The 17,521-nt window shown below is 39.8% G+C and overlaps 1 protein-coding gene across 1 annotated transcript in view; it reads left to right on the top strand.

Annotated features, from left to right (window-relative positions):
- NRCAM (neuronal cell adhesion molecule) overlaps positions 1-17,521 on the top strand; it is a 255,637-nt gene that overhangs the window by 117,871 nt on the left and 120,245 nt on the right. The window contains exon 3 of the mRNA XM_054726170.1: positions 2,835-2,901. The gene's annotated coding sequence lies outside the window, so the exon portion shown is untranslated. The remainder of the gene's footprint in view (positions 1-2,834; positions 2,902-17,521) is intronic.

Genomic DNA, 17,521 nt, shown 5'->3' with positions numbered 1-17,521 from the left:
ACAGTAAATTTATTTTTATTGACATGTGTTTTTGATTGCTTCATTTCCCTATATTTAGCTGTGGCCTCTGGTCATCTGTCAAACAGATTTTCAGCAATTGCTCCACAGCAATGTGGTGTAGGTTCTTCATTCACAGTGAAGGTTGCCAAATAATTAGGGTGAAGATTCCCCTAAAGGGCTTAGGTCAGCAAACTAAAGCACTGTCCAAGTTTCTGTTGATTTTACCATACACAGAAATTTGTTTTAGATGGACTTTATGAAGGAAGGAATAGGCTACCCTTTTGAGTTGCATATACATCTTACCATGAATTTTTGGAGATGAAGGATTGTAGTATGCTTTGGCCAGGAGACACAAGAATGCTTATGTTCTGTTCTGCCTGTGAGGTCCCCAAATAAGATACTTGTAGTGCTGATATTGACAAAGCAAAAGAAAGTACAAATGTATTATTAGCTGAGGCTTGGTCTTGAGTCCCAATACAGAGCTCTACAATAGGCTAGAAGAGGTGACAAGTTCTTTACCCTAATGAGGTTGGCTTGAATGACCTGAATGTAAACTACTCCATTAGGCAGGCTCTCATTCTCTTAAGCCCAAACCAGTGTCAGACATTAACATTGCAATATGAAGAGAAAGATGGACCCAAGCCCCACATCCAGCAATAGGAAGAGGACACAGAGGGATGTTTCTCGACTGTAAAGTATGTCACTGGGCTAATCTACCTGCCTCAAGTCCTGGGCAGTCCCCAAAGCAGAGCCGAGCTGCCCTAAAGAGAGAGATTGCGGGAAGATGGAGAGATGGCTAGGTGGAGAGGAGAGAAATGAGACCACAGCCACCTACTGACCTAATAAAATTCTGCCTACAAGGTGCACTCACATATTGGGACAACAGGAAACCACAAAATTATTCCATTGATAAAGTAAAAAATGTGCAATACCACCAGCTGTCATGGCCAAATCAGTGTTCTTACCCCTAAATCAGTGTTCCATCTGTGTATCCCGATTCTTCTTGGGGAGAACGCAAATGTGGGCTTAGGGAGGAGGCAGTGGTTACCCCTAGAAGCCAATAATTTTGTATGTTGGTAACTGAAACACGCCCCTAAACAGTCTCCCTTTCCAATCTCTACCATCTTTCCGTCAGTTACTCACAGTACTGACAAGTGTTCTTTCATCTCACCTAAAATCTTCAATAGGTCTACATTGCTGTCAAGTTCAAGTCCAGACTCATAAATTAGGAGGTGCTCAAGAGGCCCTTTACACTCTGGTTCCAAGTGACCTCTGTAGCATCCCCTTTTTGCCATACTTCCTGCCCACCCCCCCCCTCCCCCCGCTTCATCACTCTGCCTGTAGCTTCATTGCTTTACTGCTGACATCACCCATTTTGTCATTGTCATTACTTTGCTCCTGCCCTTCCTCTATTCAGAATGCCCTTTCTACCCACCTTTAAGGTTCAACTCCTCTGTTATCTCCTGTAGAAAGCCTTCTTTGATGCCCCCTTCTTTTGTGGCCTCATAATGTTCTATAAATAGTGCATTTTATGGTGGTTGGTAGTAGTTCTGTTTTTCCCATTAGCATCTGTACTGAGATCCATTATGGTAGGAAACATGTCTCATTTACATTTTATTCTTTTTTCCTTTTTCATGTTTAATATATTGACAGATACATAGTAAACGTTCAGTATGTTTGTGGAGTTGAATTATTATTGTGGACGTAGCTTCAAATCCTTGTGGACTCTTTCCTGTATGCCGCTAGAGAGTGTTTTTTTTTTCAAGTTGGAACTTTTAAAAATGGCTTTTAATTCCAAGGAAGAGCTGCTAACCTTCACAACATTAACGTTTTGTTCTGATAAAACATCATTGCATCAAACCCAATGAACATCTCTATTACGATTGGTTTTACATGTAATTAAGATAAAGCTTTTTGCAGTTTAATACAGAAAATACTGTATAACACATGCATAAACTAAGACATCTGAGCTGATTACAGATCTTTTATTTTATTAAAGGAATCATTTGAGATTCATAGTTGTCTTAATATTTGAGTGCAGCCAGGAGTTCCTGAATTGACACTTGTTTCTCGTCTCTGAAGCGTTTTTCAGAGGTTGATAGTATGACTTCTGTTTCCAAAAATCCAACGTCCAAAAAGTCACAAATCCTCCTTTAGAAAACCGTGATGTCACTGAGTTGGTTGTCTAGCAAACCAACTAGTGAAACCTAATGCCCTCCGCTGTGATTGTACTCCATGCTGTCTTTTTCTGGCTCATTCTCAGCTGGAATATTTGCAAAGGAAACATTTAGGCTGAGGAGACGAGAGTTAGAGAGGACCAAGCTCTGGAGCTGTCCATAGCTGAGCCTTTGTCCTAGCCCAGGTGTGCTGCTCCTCTCCTGTCTATTCCCATCATCTACTTAGGACCCTCATTGAAAACTTGGGGGCTTTCAAAAACAGTCAAAAGAATTCAAATTCTACTAAATGAACATTTTAAATAATAATGATGATAGTAATAATAAGCAGCCCACAGCAAGAAAGTATTTTAGCTACACTGTATAAAGCATTACGAAAACCTCTATTCCCCTAAACTGAAAAGAGAAAATAGACGTGACTCTTTGGGATGAGATCCATTAAGAGGATAGCCACCACAGTTTGAGTTTCTTCTCTGCTGTCACTTTTGATTGAAACCAGCAGTGAAGTGTTTTGCCAAATCTATTCATAATTCCCTTACCCGGGTCCCCATATAAATTGTCTTTCCCATCAGGGAGTCACTTGGAATTAATGTATTGACAATCTGCTGTGATTGATGACAAATGGCTTGTTAACATTTCCCCCTACTCTTCAACCCACAGAGCAATATTGAGAAGACATTTGGTTTTAAGTATTAAAAAGAAGAACAACGTATTCAGACCTTCAAAGGTAGGAGTTTATCTTATTAAAAGAAGGGAATTATGCCCTGGCTGATTTGGCTCAGTGTATAGAACATTGGCCTGCGGACTGAAGGGTCCCATTGATTCTGGGCAAGGGCACATGCCTGGGTGCGAGCTCAACCCCCAGTAGGAGGCATGCAGGATGTTTGAAACATCTCTCATCATTGATGTTTCTAGCTCTCTGCCTATCCCTTCCTCTATGAAATTAATAAAAGTATTTTTTAAAAAGAAGGGGATTATACCATAAAATGTGATTATATACTATTACTGCCTTATTTAATACATTTTAATCCAGAGAGTATAATAAAATATAGAGTAGGGATATAGATGCAAAAGCTTGTTGTCAAAAAGGATGGACCAAATACATAGAACACACAGTGAAGAAAACCAGCCCTTTGTGTCCTTTCATAATAAAACAACTTTGTTTTACTAAATTATGAGTCATAAACTTCAGGAAATAGACAGTAGAATAAAAGCCTTGCTAGTAAACAATATTTTCTGAAAGAATTAAAGATAAAATGACAATGAATCATTTACAAGAAAAAGCTTTCTTTTTGATTTAATCATTTATCAAAAATCTCCCAAGAACATACTATCTGTACGTGATTTTTCTTGTCTCACAGTGAAATCCAAGTAATACAAAAGTCCTTTTGGAAAGTTTAAATATTACTTTGATATGTGTGTTCTACTTTGTAAATCCCTCCCCCCTCATTTCCCACCCCCACTGCTCACTCTGTTTTCATTTATTTAGTCACTTAGAATTGTCAACTTTAGAATGGACTCTACCAGGCCTATGATGCCTTCTGAAAGGCCATTATTATAATATTGAACTTCATGAAAAATATCTTACTTGGAGATCTGGAACACAGTTCAGAGAACCATATCTCAACCAATAATGGCTTTCTTAAAAATTTTATGAGAGCATGATTGTTCAGACATTTAGTCCCATACCTCCTAGGTTTCATTTGGCAAATAAACTCTCATGGACTTTAATTAAGAGAGGAAGATTGTATGCAAGATTTTGAGGTAGTAAAATATTCTAAACATGTCCCTTGTCCTGAAGAATTCTTTAATTGATTCATTTGGATGTTGTTTTGTCTTTAAGAGGAAATGATTCATGCCTTATTTGAACTTGCTTTCATTGTGTTGTATTGAAACTGATTTTATATGACTAGTTCTTATGCTGTTTCAAAATATTACCAGAAATCCCCAAATTGGTAGTCTGGGAACTAAGAACGCTGCTTTGTGAATGAAATAACACATTTTGGTTTGCTTGAAGAGTTCTTGAGAAGTGAAAATTAGTGAAGACTAACAAAATTGCTGAGTTGAGTATGACAAATACCAAAAGAGCCTTAAAATCTGTATAAATGGCTGTTTTAATAGAAAGCTTCCTTAGTTAATAATGTTTTGGTACATCTATACATACCCCTCCAACAAGTGTCCATATTTCATAAAATAAAGAACACCTGTGAGGTAAAGCAATCCTATCTAATAAAAGAGTAATATGCAGATTGACCATCACTCCAACATACAAGATGGCTGCCCCCATGTGGTCAAAGATCCTTCCCCCATGTGGACACAAGATGGCCACCACAAGATGGCCAGCAGGGGAGGGCAGTTGGGAAGGACCAGGCCTGCAAGGGAGGGCAGTTGGGGGCGATCAAGCCTGCAGGGGAGGGCAGTTAGGGGTTACCAGGCCGGCAGAGGAGGGAAGTTCGAGGTGACCGGGTCTGCAGGGAAGGGCAGTTGGGGGGGACCCAGGCCTGCAGGGGAGGGCAGTTATGGGTGACCAGGCTTGCAGGGGAGGGCAGTTATGGGTGACCAGGCCTGCAGGGGAGGGCAGTTAGGGGCAAACAGGCTGGCAGGGAGCAGTTAGGCATCAATCAAGCTGGCAGGGGAGTGGTTAGGGGGTGATCAGGCTGGCAGGCAGAAGCAGTTAGGGGCAATCAGGAAGGCAGGCAGGCGAGCACTTGGGAGCCAGCAGTCCTGGATTGTGAGAGGGCAGTCGGACATCCCTCGGGAGGTCCCAGACTAGAGAGGGTGCCGGCTGGGCTGAAGGACATACCCCTCCCCCCATGCACGAATTTCGTGCACCGGGCTTCTAGTGTAATATAGAATAGCAAGACCCCTTCATCTGGCAGGGACATGAAAGTCTGTATTCACCAAATCACAGTTGTTAGGAACTAGGAATTAATAGTAATGATGTTAAGTATGAGTGGCCTATCAATGAAACACTACAATCAGCAGTAAGTTATTGCAAGTTCTTCTGTAGGTAATACATTGTGTGATACCTAGGAGAGGAAAAAAGACAGCAAGACCAGGAACTTATCTGTAAATGGCTGTTTCTGGTAAAAGGAGAAAATACGTGAAGACAAGGCCAGGGAAGGGACCACCAGAAGGGAATACATCCGGCCCTTTTAAGGGGGCAGAGATGGGGCTCGATAAAGGGTGCTGTCCCACTTTTGAGGGTGCTCTCAGCTGGTTTCTAAGTGAGTTTACCTGGCAGTTTCTGTTGTTTTCTATTTTATTCATTGTGTGAGAGTTATTTGACTTAAAATCTCTATCTTCTAGGCTAAGTCATAGTGAAAAGGTTCAATTCTACATTCTTCCCACTGATCTTTTTGGCCAGTCTTTTGTTAAATGAATGAAGTGAATTTTTAGTTGTCATGCACTACTGAAGCCACTAAAACATCTCATTTTATCTTTGTAAATGATTTAATCGGGTTGAAACTAAATACTGAGTTGTCTTCCCCATTTCTTTCCCTGGCCTCACAAAGACTCCCTAAAACTTCCCGAAATTCTAAAGCACACTTGTGTTCAGAAGTCCCCAGGCTATTCAAGAATTCGGCCTCTGACATTAGAATCAGAAAGTTTTTTGTAGCTCCTGTGTTCAGTAGTCTTTCCCACGTTCACTGGTGTGCGTGTTATGTTCTCCGAAAGATGGTGTGTGAACGCCCACTCCCATCCCCACATCCTTCTCTCTGGAAAGTGCTACCTCTTCCGGTTTCCAGTATATATATATAAAAACTGTGTTCACATTCATCATTAATGCTAATGTGTAAATTCTCTCCAAGGAAAATCTACCTTCCACCTGGCTTGAAAACCTTGAATTAAAATGCAGGAGAGCAATGTGGAATTGCAATAGCAGCCAGATCGAGGAGAAGGGACACCCCCAAATGACTCCATATAATGACTGGTTTTCTTGTCTGGCTGCATGTGTATAAGTTTGGTTCTGGTTGTGACCACGAGTCTGTGAAGAATCTTGGCCATGCTATACCTTAAAGCATGCCCCTTTTGGTAAGCTATATAAAAAGAAATCTCTGACAAGTTGTCAGAGTTCTTTAATGATTCTTTTTGGTTAATGACTTGAAAGTTGTTCTTCCCCCTGGACTTATAGTACTAGCTTTTTTAAATTATGCATATATCTCAGGAGAATGGTAATTATAGTTGACCCTTGTACAAAGCAGAGGTTAGAAGCCCTGAGCCCTCATACAGTCAAAAGTTTGTGTATGACTTTTGACTCCCCCAAACCTTAACTCCCCCAAACCTTAAGTTGTCCCCACGGTATATACATGGGATTGTTTCTAGGACCTCCTAGATACCAAAATCGGAGGATGCTCAAATCCCCTATATAAAATAGCAAAGATCAATATATACAGTTGCCCCTCCGCATCCACACACTCCCAACCACTGTTCAAAAACAGTACAGGCATTTCCTGAAAAAAAAAAAAATCCATATATAAGTGGACCCACATAATTAAAATCTGTGTTGTTCAAGGGTCAACTGCATATATTGAATAGATAATAGTAAAACTGATAACAGTAAAAAGACTATCTTATAATTAAGTTGATCTGTAAATTTGAATCAATATTTTATTACAAAGCCCAAATGGGACTACTGTTTTTAATACTATTTGACAGTAAAGAGAGCTATCAAAATTTTGTCCTGTAGCATCATTTTAAAGCTGAGAATGTTTTTATCCATGTTATGTGACAGCAGACAAATCCAGGAGACTCGTATCATCCACAAAAGGAATACTTACCTCATGAAACTAGAGTTGAAAAGCTCATGAATAAAGCAGTTACCCCAGGAAGCCTGGCACTTACAAAAACCAAGACAGGGATCTAAATTTACACAAAGGATATTCACCTCTTTATTGATTGATTGATTGAATTTGTGGGGGTGACAGTGGTTAATGAAATTATATAGGTTTCAGGAGTCTAGTTCTATAGCACATCATCTGTATATTGTAGTATGTGCTCACCACCCCAAGTCAAGTCTCCTTCCATCACCATTTATCCCCCCAATACCCTCTTCTACCTCCCCACTGTGGGGCTGTGTGAAAAAGGTGAAGGGATGAAACAAAACAAACAACAAACAACAAACACCCACAGACAACATTATGGTGATTATCTTTATTGTTTGAATCCATGAGGCATTTAGTCAGCCAGAAAACCAGAATGATATTTTCTTATCCTTACTAACTTCCTCTTTGTCCTGCTGATGATGAGTGACCACATCTCTTGACTATTAGCACCCTTGGGCAGTCCCTCCACTGTGACTGTGGCAAACTCCTTCCCTGAGTGACTGCTGCTCACCAGAGCTGGGCATTCCTGGAAACTGAATGAGAGAGAGAACATTTTGTTCTTCCATCCTCATGTACTGTCCAGCTTTCCATTTCTATGTGGAGTCTGAGTAACACCCTGTGACCTGAGGTCAGATGGAAGAATATTAAACTACGTGTACAGTGATTCTATAGGGAGGTTGAATTATAATACACTTCCTGATATTTAGCTTTGAGTTATGGCATCCATGATTGGGATGCCTTTATTGATTAAGTCTTTTCTGCCCTTTGCATCCTGTCCTCATAATTCTTTTTTTTTTAAATATATATTTTTTATTTCAGAGAGGAAGGGACAGGGAGAGAAAGATAGAAACTTCAATGGTGAGGGAATCATCGATTGGCTGCCTTTTGCATGCCCCCTACTGGGGATCAAGCTTGCAACCCGGGCATGTGCCCTTCACTGGAATCAAACCAGGGACCCTTCAGTCCACAGGCCGACGCTCTATCCACTGAGCCAAACCAGCTAGGGCCTGTCCTCATAATTCTTATGGGACACAATATTTTTTTCTCTGGAAACTCACCCTATTCCCCTCCCACTACTCTGAACTGCTCAGTTTATTAACTGTCATTGAAGGCTCAGAAAGAGCCATTGAAAGGTATCTGAAAAAAGACATCAGCATGCTCTCTTAGGAGATGGGTGAGAGGTGGATGATTGCATAAGGGTGAGAGAGAGAGCAGAATGGTGGCATTATGTTTTTGTGGCAGCGACAATTAGTGCTAGCAGTCATTAGAGGAATCCTGAAACTTTCAAGCATTCTTCCCCTCTTCTCCCACTGTGGACTAGGGGAGAGAAATATCTGCTTTGACATTGGAAGGATAAAATTGCCTGAGTCACTCCAGAAGAGGAAATGTGTAACAACTTAGCATTTATACACCAAAAGGCTGATGCAATGACCTTTGCAAATAGCTATTTGCAGATACTCACTGAGTTAGATTTTTTTCCCTTGCTGCACTTTTGGCTTGCAGTTTTTAAATGTTTTCTAGTGTCATCAGAGTTAGAGCTGGTGATGAGATAAGGCTAGATCAATGGACCATGGACTACCATGTGGGAACTCACCGAAATGACTAGAATTCTTCCCTGCGACCTGTGTTCCCAACAAGTACCTCTGCTAAAATAACTCTGCCCCTGAGAGGAAGCTTATCCTATCTAATAAAAGGGTAATATGCAAATTGACCATCACTCCAACACAAGATGGCCACCCCATGTGGTCAAAGATGGCCACCCCCATGTGGACACAAGATGGCCACCACAAGATGGCCAGCAGGGGAGGGCATTTGGGAGGGACCAGCATGCAAGGGAGGGCAGTTGGGGGCAATCAGGCCTGCAGGGGAGGAGAGTTGGGGGTGACTGAGCCAGCAGAGGAGGGCAGTTGGGGGGGACCAGGCAAGCAGGGGAGGGCAGTTGGGGGGGACCAGGCATAGTGGGGAGGGCAGTTGGGGAGGACCAGGCCAGCAGGGGAGGGCCATTGGGGGGGACCAGGCCTGCAGGGGAGGGCAGTTTGGGGCGACCAGGCTGGCAAGGGAGGGCAGTTATGGGCGACCAGGCTAGCAAGGGAGGACAGTTAGGGGTGACCGGGCCAGCAGGGGAGGATAGTTGGGGGTGACTAGGCCTGCAGGGGAGGACAGTTAGGGGTGACCAGGCTGGCAGGGGAGGGCAGTTAGGGGCAATCGGGCTGGCAGGGGAGGGCAGTTAGGAGCAATTGGGCTGACAGGGAAATGGTTAGGGGGTGATCAGGCTGGCAGGCAGAAGCAGTTGGGGGCAATCAGGCAGGCAGGCAGGCGAGTGGTTGGGAGCCAGCAGTCCTGGATTGTGAGAGGGATGTACGACTGCCCTCGAGGGGTCCCAGATTGGAGATGGTGCAGGCTGGGCTGAGGGACACACACACACCCCCGCCCCCATGCATGAATTTCATACACCGGGCCTCTAGTTCAAAATAATAATTATAAATGGTATCCCTTTTTCATTCAGAATGATGATCTTTATGTTCAGCCTTCTCATGCCAAAGTCAATAGTTATTGAATTTCATGCACCATAACCTACTGAAGGAAGATACTCTGAGTGTTGATAATACTACAAAGCCTTAAATGTTCAGGTCCATGGAACCTTGTACACTCAAAGGTAGAAATGTGTGCCTGGGTTCTGTGGGGGTTTTATCAGAGCCCTTCCTTCCAGCATCTGGACATTTCATCCCTGGCTGCTTTTGGAGGGAGTCAAATCCTGACAGGAGGGTTATCTAGGGAACTACCCAGGAGGAAAATGAAGCCCGGTGTGGAGCAGGCGGCCAGACCCAGGCCCCTGCTGGTAATGCAGTATGTTGCTGTCACATTTGACTGCATACACAAATAGATGCTTGCACTTTTTTTTTTCTTGCTTTGCTTTGTTTTGTTTTATTTTGCCTTTCGTTACAGCATGCGTTTTGTAAGGCAAAGAAAAAACATCTCTTGGAAGGATTCAAGTTTTCATATCTGCAGAAGGCATTTCTATAGCTTTTTGTCAAATTTAGCTGCTCTGTAAAGTGTCTTTGTTTCTGGTTGACTGTTATAGAAAGCAAGTCCATAAACTAGTGCAAATACAGGAGAGAATGATTTCTATTGAAAGTGTCGTAGGGTAGGATGTGGTGCATGGGGCCGATCCTGAGGGGCTTTGTTTCTTGCAGCATGGTGGAAATTCACATTCATATGGCTGCTTCGAGTTCGTTAGCATGCATGGTTAAACAATGGGGCATGCCAGCTGACGTGGCAGCGTTGATTAATGCATTCCTTGAATGTGTTGATTAATGTGTTCCTGCGATGCCTCCTTAAGCCACCCCTGCACCTGAGGTGTGCGGGATGTGCCTCCTCACCCGCTGCTGCGTCGCTCACACGAGCCCGTTTGCACATGGGCCTTCTGTGTGTATATTTCACACCAGTGTCTTTATAAAAGAAACCACAGCCCTAGGAGGTTTTTTACAGAAATATTCTCCTTTCACAAAAGTGTTCTATGCTATAATGTAGAGTGACTCTATACACTATGAAATTCATAGAAGGAATTATCTTGTAGCTAAAGGTATATACACTTGGTGCCATCTCTCAGTCCTGGGCATGATGCTGCCTTGATTTTCATTTTTGGAATCAAAGTTTTTGTAAACAGAAAAAGCTGAAAATACTTGTTGAGTGCAGTTTTCACTGGAGTGAAACAGGAAGAGATATGAAGATGGACTGTCCATTAGACACTTGGTGAACTTGGCATCTTAGTTGGAAGCCCAGTTTTCCCAGAGGCAGGGATTCCCATCAGCCCAGCCAGAATAATTCTGTCTCCAGTCAGCTTCATTCAGGGTGGTGATTTTCTTGCTGTATTATGAATCCCCATTAAACTATGTACGTTTTCATGTCTTGTTTCCAAAAAGTCTCATGTTGATGGGGTTCTGCCAGGCCAATGGTTTGGGGGAAAAAAATGAGTGATTGAGGGTTTTTATTTGTTTGGTATCATTTACTTGTTATTTACATAAGAATTCTACTTCTACTTTTTAAACTTTCTGACCCTAGAATTCTCAGCAAGATGAAAAAAATGATGAAAAAGCTATGTTCTAAAATGTTGAGAGATGGTCCAAGCATAGAAGAAATGATTCAGTAGTGGTGGGGTGATGGTGTTGTCCTCTGTGTCTTAGGCTCTAACTGTAACATTTTAACAGCGGAAACCATCAGTTCTATTCAGAAAAACATCTTTTAACACTGGGAAAAGCAGAGCAAACACGTTCCTTCTGAACAAGAGGGAACTTCTTTCTTTTTTTAAAATTATACCAATTTATATTCCCAGTACCAGTCATATCTTTTATTTTTTTAAATATGTTTTTATTGATTTCAGAGAGGAAGGGAGAGGGAGAGAGAGATAGAAATATCAATGATGAGAGAGAATCACTGATTGGCTGCCTCCCGCACACCCCCCACAGGGGATCGAGCCCACAACCCTGGCACGTGCCCCTAACTGGAATCGAACCCAGGACCCTTCAGTTCGCAGGTTAACGCTCTATCCACTGAGCAAAACTAGCTAGGGCTAAGAGGGAACTTTTATATATTAGGGAATTATGAAACTGCTAGAGGCCTGGTGCATGAAATTAGTGCATGGGTAGGGTCCCTAGGCCTGGCCAGCAATCAGGGCTGATCAGGGCCTTCCTTCGTTCTGCGCCACCCCCTGATGGTCAGCACACATCATAGCAAGCCATCGAACTCCCAGTTTCCCGGTTGAACTCCCAAGGGGACACTTTGCATGTTAGCCTTTTATATATAAAGATTATATAAAGAAGTAATAAAGTCACCAATATTTAAGCCATTTCATTATTGGATGAATTAATGGTGAAGGATGGCATTCTGATATTTTCAAGAATAAGACTTGAATGAAAATTCCTTATTCCATTTAAAGTTAGCAATAATAAGACCATTCAAAGGTCTACTTTGGAAATTCATAGACTACATGACTTTTGTTATTTGCTTAAGGACATTGAAACCCATTATTTTTAATTGCTTATGTATGCCTGTATCACCGGGAATATTAATGAAAAATTAAAAAGTAAAATATTTAATTACTTCCTTGGCATTTGAATACGTAAGCATTTTTTTTTTTTGGAACTCGGGGTATACAGAGTACATGTTTAAATCATTATAATACATATTTGATGTGAAAGACATATTTGGGAAAATTAAGTTTACTTGATTTTCAGAGGATCTTTCATTATATGGTATGTTTAAAAGAGAATTGCACCAAAATGACTATCTAAGTGGGAATTCACATTTGTGATTAGACATGCATTTTCTTGGTTTGCTTGAATTCTACAATAACCGAAGGGGTAAACAAAGAGAAGCAGTGAATGTGATTAATCCATTTTCCTGCAAAGCTTTTCATACTGTCCTGAATAGAAGCCTTGCTGACAGAAGCTGTTAGCTTGTGAAGGAAAGGCCCAAGGAACAGGTTCTGAAAGGAGAGAATGGAAGGCAGAGAACAAGCCACGTGAAGGAGCACAGGGGAAATGGTTTCTGCAAGTTCCTATTTATTTTTTGTGTCAGTAAGCACAGAGAGCATGTAGTTAATTCAGTTTCCTAAATGGCTTTGTTCCTTAGGGCAATCCCCACCCCCACCCCCCCCCCCAAAAAAAAAAAAACACCAAAGAAAGAATTTGACAAATATAACTGGATAAAACTACCATATTAAAATTATTCAAATGACCTAAAAAATGTATCTATCAAGTCCCAAGTGTCCTATAAAATATTTCTTCATTGTGTAACATTTCAGACTTATAAAGAATCTAACTATAAGATATGCTTCAATACAAAAAAAAAAGATCTTTGAATTGATATATTGTACAAAATAACTTATTTGACTGGGATACATTTTTAAAGGTCCTTAAAAAGCTTTCTTGCCATAGAGGAGTGGGGAAAAATAAATATGTCTTAGGCAGCCTCTTGCACCATCCTGGGTACTTAGTTCATTCTCTGAACTATTTGTTAAATTGAAATGAATACTTGATATGTACCCAAACCAGAAGTCATCCCTTGAGAAAACCTTCCCACTAATTTTCTCTGGGTCTTTCCATGTGTTGCTGATGGTTGTCAGAGCACCTTTATGATAAATTAATAGACATTTTCATTTTCCTAAAAACAAAGTTTGAACACTAGGGTGAACATCCCCCAAGTACAGTGATGAAGTAGATTTCAGACATCTACATTATACTGGACCTGCTGAACCTGATCAAATTACTTTTATTACTGAAATGTAGCTGCTTTGATCCAGGAAGTGATCCAGTAGACACAGAAAAGGCATGGAAAGAGCTTTATTATAAACAGTAAACAATTAAAAGACTTTCTTTTATAAAAGTAGAGTATTCAGTAATCACTGAAAGACTTATGGGACCATTGCTCATACTGGAAACTAGATTCTCACTACTTTACTGACTATAAATCAGAGTTTATTCTGGAGTTATTGGGGTTTTATTAATATAAATAAAATACTAACTTATGAGACCTACATGTAGTTTCTATATGGTGACCATCTTCATTAATAAACTTTGTTGATTGCTTCTTTACAGATAAGGAACTGAAAGGTTCTAACAGTGCACTCTGAATTAAAAGACATGGCTCTTGCCATTCAGTGACTCACACTCACTAGTTATATACATACAGGTTGACTGTTCCCGTTCTATTGAAGCCTTGGAGTTGATATACTTTGAGTGTATTGCTATGACTGAAGGTGCAGAAGTTGGAGGTGCTGTAAAGGCAGGTGAGAGAGTGTTGTCTGGGCCAGGAGTTTGGGACAGGTGTGAGATTTCTTCGTAAGGATTTTGAGTAGAGGAAGTCACATAATTAGATCTGAGTTTAGAACATATACCCCGTGAACTGTATGCAGAATAAATGGATGAAATTGGAAGCCAGAATCCAGCAGTAGACAAGAGATGATAAGAAGTAAGAGTGCCTGACCCAGGTTCCTATCAGAGGGGCAGAGGAGACAGTTTAAATTGTATTTCAGTGGACCTATATGCCCATTGGAAATGAAGAATGGGGAAAAGCAAGGCTTGACCTCTGACTTTAAAGACTAGGTGGATGGATGGCAGTGTTACTGACCAGAATACAAAATGCAAAAGGGCTATTTTTTGAGAGGAAGGTATAAAGTCTGTCACAAATATGTTGAGTCTGAAATGTGTCCAATTGTGAATCTGTTGTACTGAGTTTGAATCATGTTTGATCTTGAACCCGTTTAGTTCTTGAGTGTGAAGTGATGTGTGCCCACCATTGTTTTGAAAGGTTAATTTGGCTTCAACATTTCATCTTCAATGAAAGCACATTGAAGATGAGGGAAGCAGTTACTGTGAGGACAGCAGAAACTATTGCTGTGGTAGATGCATGAGTACTTACATCCCACAACTAGTAGAGAGGCTGTGGGGATGGTAAGTGGAGATGCCAGGCATCAAACAAGTTGGAGCTGGAGAACAGAGGCCCCTTGCCTTTCCTTATTTTATGTAAATTTAGCTGAGCTTTTATTCATTATTTCACCAATAGTTGAGCCATCTCTGCCTTAGTTGAGTTCCTCCTCTGGAGCTCAGAGAACTGAGTTGGCAGCATGATAACTAGTCATCCCAGGTTATCCTTAGAATGAGTACAGTTTTTTTTTGAAGTGGGGAGCTTTCCCCTGGACCACATGTGAGGAGAATTAATGCCATCAATCATCCAAGAGAAGAACTGGCTGTAGAAACCAAAAGGTCAAAAACTCTTATTAACCTAAGGACCTAGTATGTACACAATTTAGACTGAAATGACTTTCTCAAATTGTGATCTACTAGTAAACAAAGAAATTTTGCCAAGGGCATAGCATTCCCAAGAGTCACTGGAAACATTTTTTGAAGCAATAACATGGGATAATATGTCATTATTACTAAGCAGACAAATTTGAATCCAATGTAAGAAGAAAGAGCTGCATTGTTTGTTTCTGTTGTTATGTTTGTGGTTATTGTTTTTTTGTCCGGTGGGCACTATTTGGAAAAGATGATCAGATAGACACATGTTATTTGGCATGTGTCTAACTGATCATGTTTAATGTAAATACCCAAGGTGGTATTCACATTAAATATTTTTCATTTCAATAATTCTTTCAGATTTCTAGGTGAAAGACAGCTTAATCCTAGGGTATGTGCTAAGATGAATCACAAGTCTCAAAAATAGTGTCCTAATGTGATGCGTTGGCTGCAGAGGGAATTCATGTGTACTTATGGATAAATTCTGGCATAATTAGTGCCCCAAATCATAATTTTAAGTCGTAATTTATATTCAGAAATTTTTCATTTTGAGCTCTTAGGTATTTTATAATCAAAACTCATATCATTGCCCATTCATCTTCTACTTAATCAAAAGGAAAAGAACTGTAGTGTTTTTTTTAAGAATAAAAAATTATTTAATTTCCCTCCCACTTCTCATGCACATACAATAAGCAGAAAAAAAATCTCCAAACTTGACATGGTACTTCTTTCATTTATCCCAGAAACATGGGATGGAATAGGAAACAGTCGTGTGGTTCATGCCAGGGGCACCCTGCTTGCTTCCTTCTGCTGTTAAGTCTTATTGTTACTAATGACCTCCCAAGTGCCTGGTACCAATTCTTCATTAGTTCCTCTTGTCTTAGAAATCGTATTGGTGATCCATGTGGACCATGGAACCTATTTTCTGGAGAACTATCTAATAGTTATTTTAATTTATATAAATTTTGTTTATGGAAAAACCTTTCTGGGGTGTTTTTTTTTTCTTCCATATTTAACTTACATTGTTTTGAATCTGGCTGACATATAATATACCTGGGCATCTGTAATGAAATTACATTTATCATCTGTCAATAATTTGCTTCCTGATAAAAGGAATGGGACATGTTTATTAGAATATATAATAGCACTATTTTTAAATTGTTCAAATTGTGTAGAATTCATTGTAAATGATGTTAAAGATTTCACTACAATTTAAATTCATTTTAATATCAAAATTATCCTTTCTCTTTTTGGTGTTATATATCTGTGCCTTGTATACTTCTTCAGTATAATTAAATGTTTTACCTTTATTTAGAGGTTATAGAGAATATTATGCATTTTCCTTTTTTAGTTTTTTATAGAATTATTTATAATGAGAATTTATGAGTCACTGAAATCTAGCTCTATTGAAATATACATTCAATATAAGTAAAACTTGTTTCCTGAATAAATGTAAAGTAAAACAATTTATTTTTAAAAGGGTTTTTTGTTACTGAATTGATAGTATAATATCTTAATCAAAAGTATTTGAATTAAAAAATATTGTTTTTCATGGTTGAGCTTCTGTTGATGCATAAAACATTTTAGTGCCACAAAATCAGCAGCATAAATTTATTCGTATAATAAACTAGAAAAGAAAATAAAGGAATTCTAGGTTGTAAAGTCAGACCTGATACAGGTTTTGCCTGGTCCCTTTATTATTAACGTATTTCCTCCTGGTTATGTGCCTGCATCAGGGTAGACATTTGCCATTCTTCTTTGGAACTGATCATTTGACGTGCTCCTATTTCATTGTTGCCCTTAGTTTAGCACAACATAGAGGCAAGTTATTTTCTCAACTTACCCAGGGATGCATTTGTCTTATGCTTCTCTGTTTTGTTGGCCTATATGTCAACAAAAAAAAGATCTTTGAATTGATATATTGTACAAAATAACTTATTTGACTGGGATACATTTTTAAAGGTCCTTAAAAAGCTTTCTTGCCATAGAGGAGTGGGGAAAAATAAATATGTCTTAGGCAGTCTCTTGCACCATCATGGGTACTTAGTTGCTATGTAAAAATAGCACCTGGGATCCTCTAAGGCTGTATTCCATAAAGACAAATTAGTTTAATTTTATATAATATATTTTAATGCCTTCCCAATAGTGATGGCCCTTCTTTAATATTTAATAAGGTAAAATGAACGCAATGTAACCATAACAATTGAGAATAATCAAAATATGCCCTAAGCAGTATTTTACTTTTAATATCAGGGTGTGTTTTTTTAATCATTTTTTTTTTTTTTTTTAGTCCATGCCTATAAAAAGTCAACAGAAGTTTTGGAAAGGATTAAATTTTTATATAGACAGTAATACCATAATAGTGGAATTTAATATTCCCAGTGGTAACTGCTCTGAAAGCCATTTTGTTCTATTGTAATAGCAGTCACCCTTTATGAGGCTTACTATGTACTAGATATGTTCTAAGTATGTTTTATGCCATGTTATCCTCACAGTAACCTATTATCCTCATTTTATAGATAAAGAAACTGAGGTACAGCATTAAATGCATTGCCCATAGACACACAGGGATTCAGACCAAGTTAGTCTAATTCCAGGGCACATATGCTTCACCATCACAACTCTGCCAGGGCAAGAGATATGCCCACCAGACGCTTAAGTCATTAATAAGGGAAGCCATTGGCTTTGGGAGTTCTGGTCAATGTGCTATGTGTGCATGACAAAT

The sequence above is a fragment of the Eptesicus fuscus genome, chromosome 14, assembly GCF_027574615.1.
Source record: "Eptesicus fuscus isolate TK198812 chromosome 14, DD_ASM_mEF_20220401, whole genome shotgun sequence".
NCBI lineage: Eukaryota > Metazoa > Chordata > Mammalia > Chiroptera > Vespertilionidae > Eptesicus > Eptesicus fuscus.
Note: the sequence above shows the minus strand (reverse complement) of the source record. Positions and strands in the feature narration are given on the sequence as shown.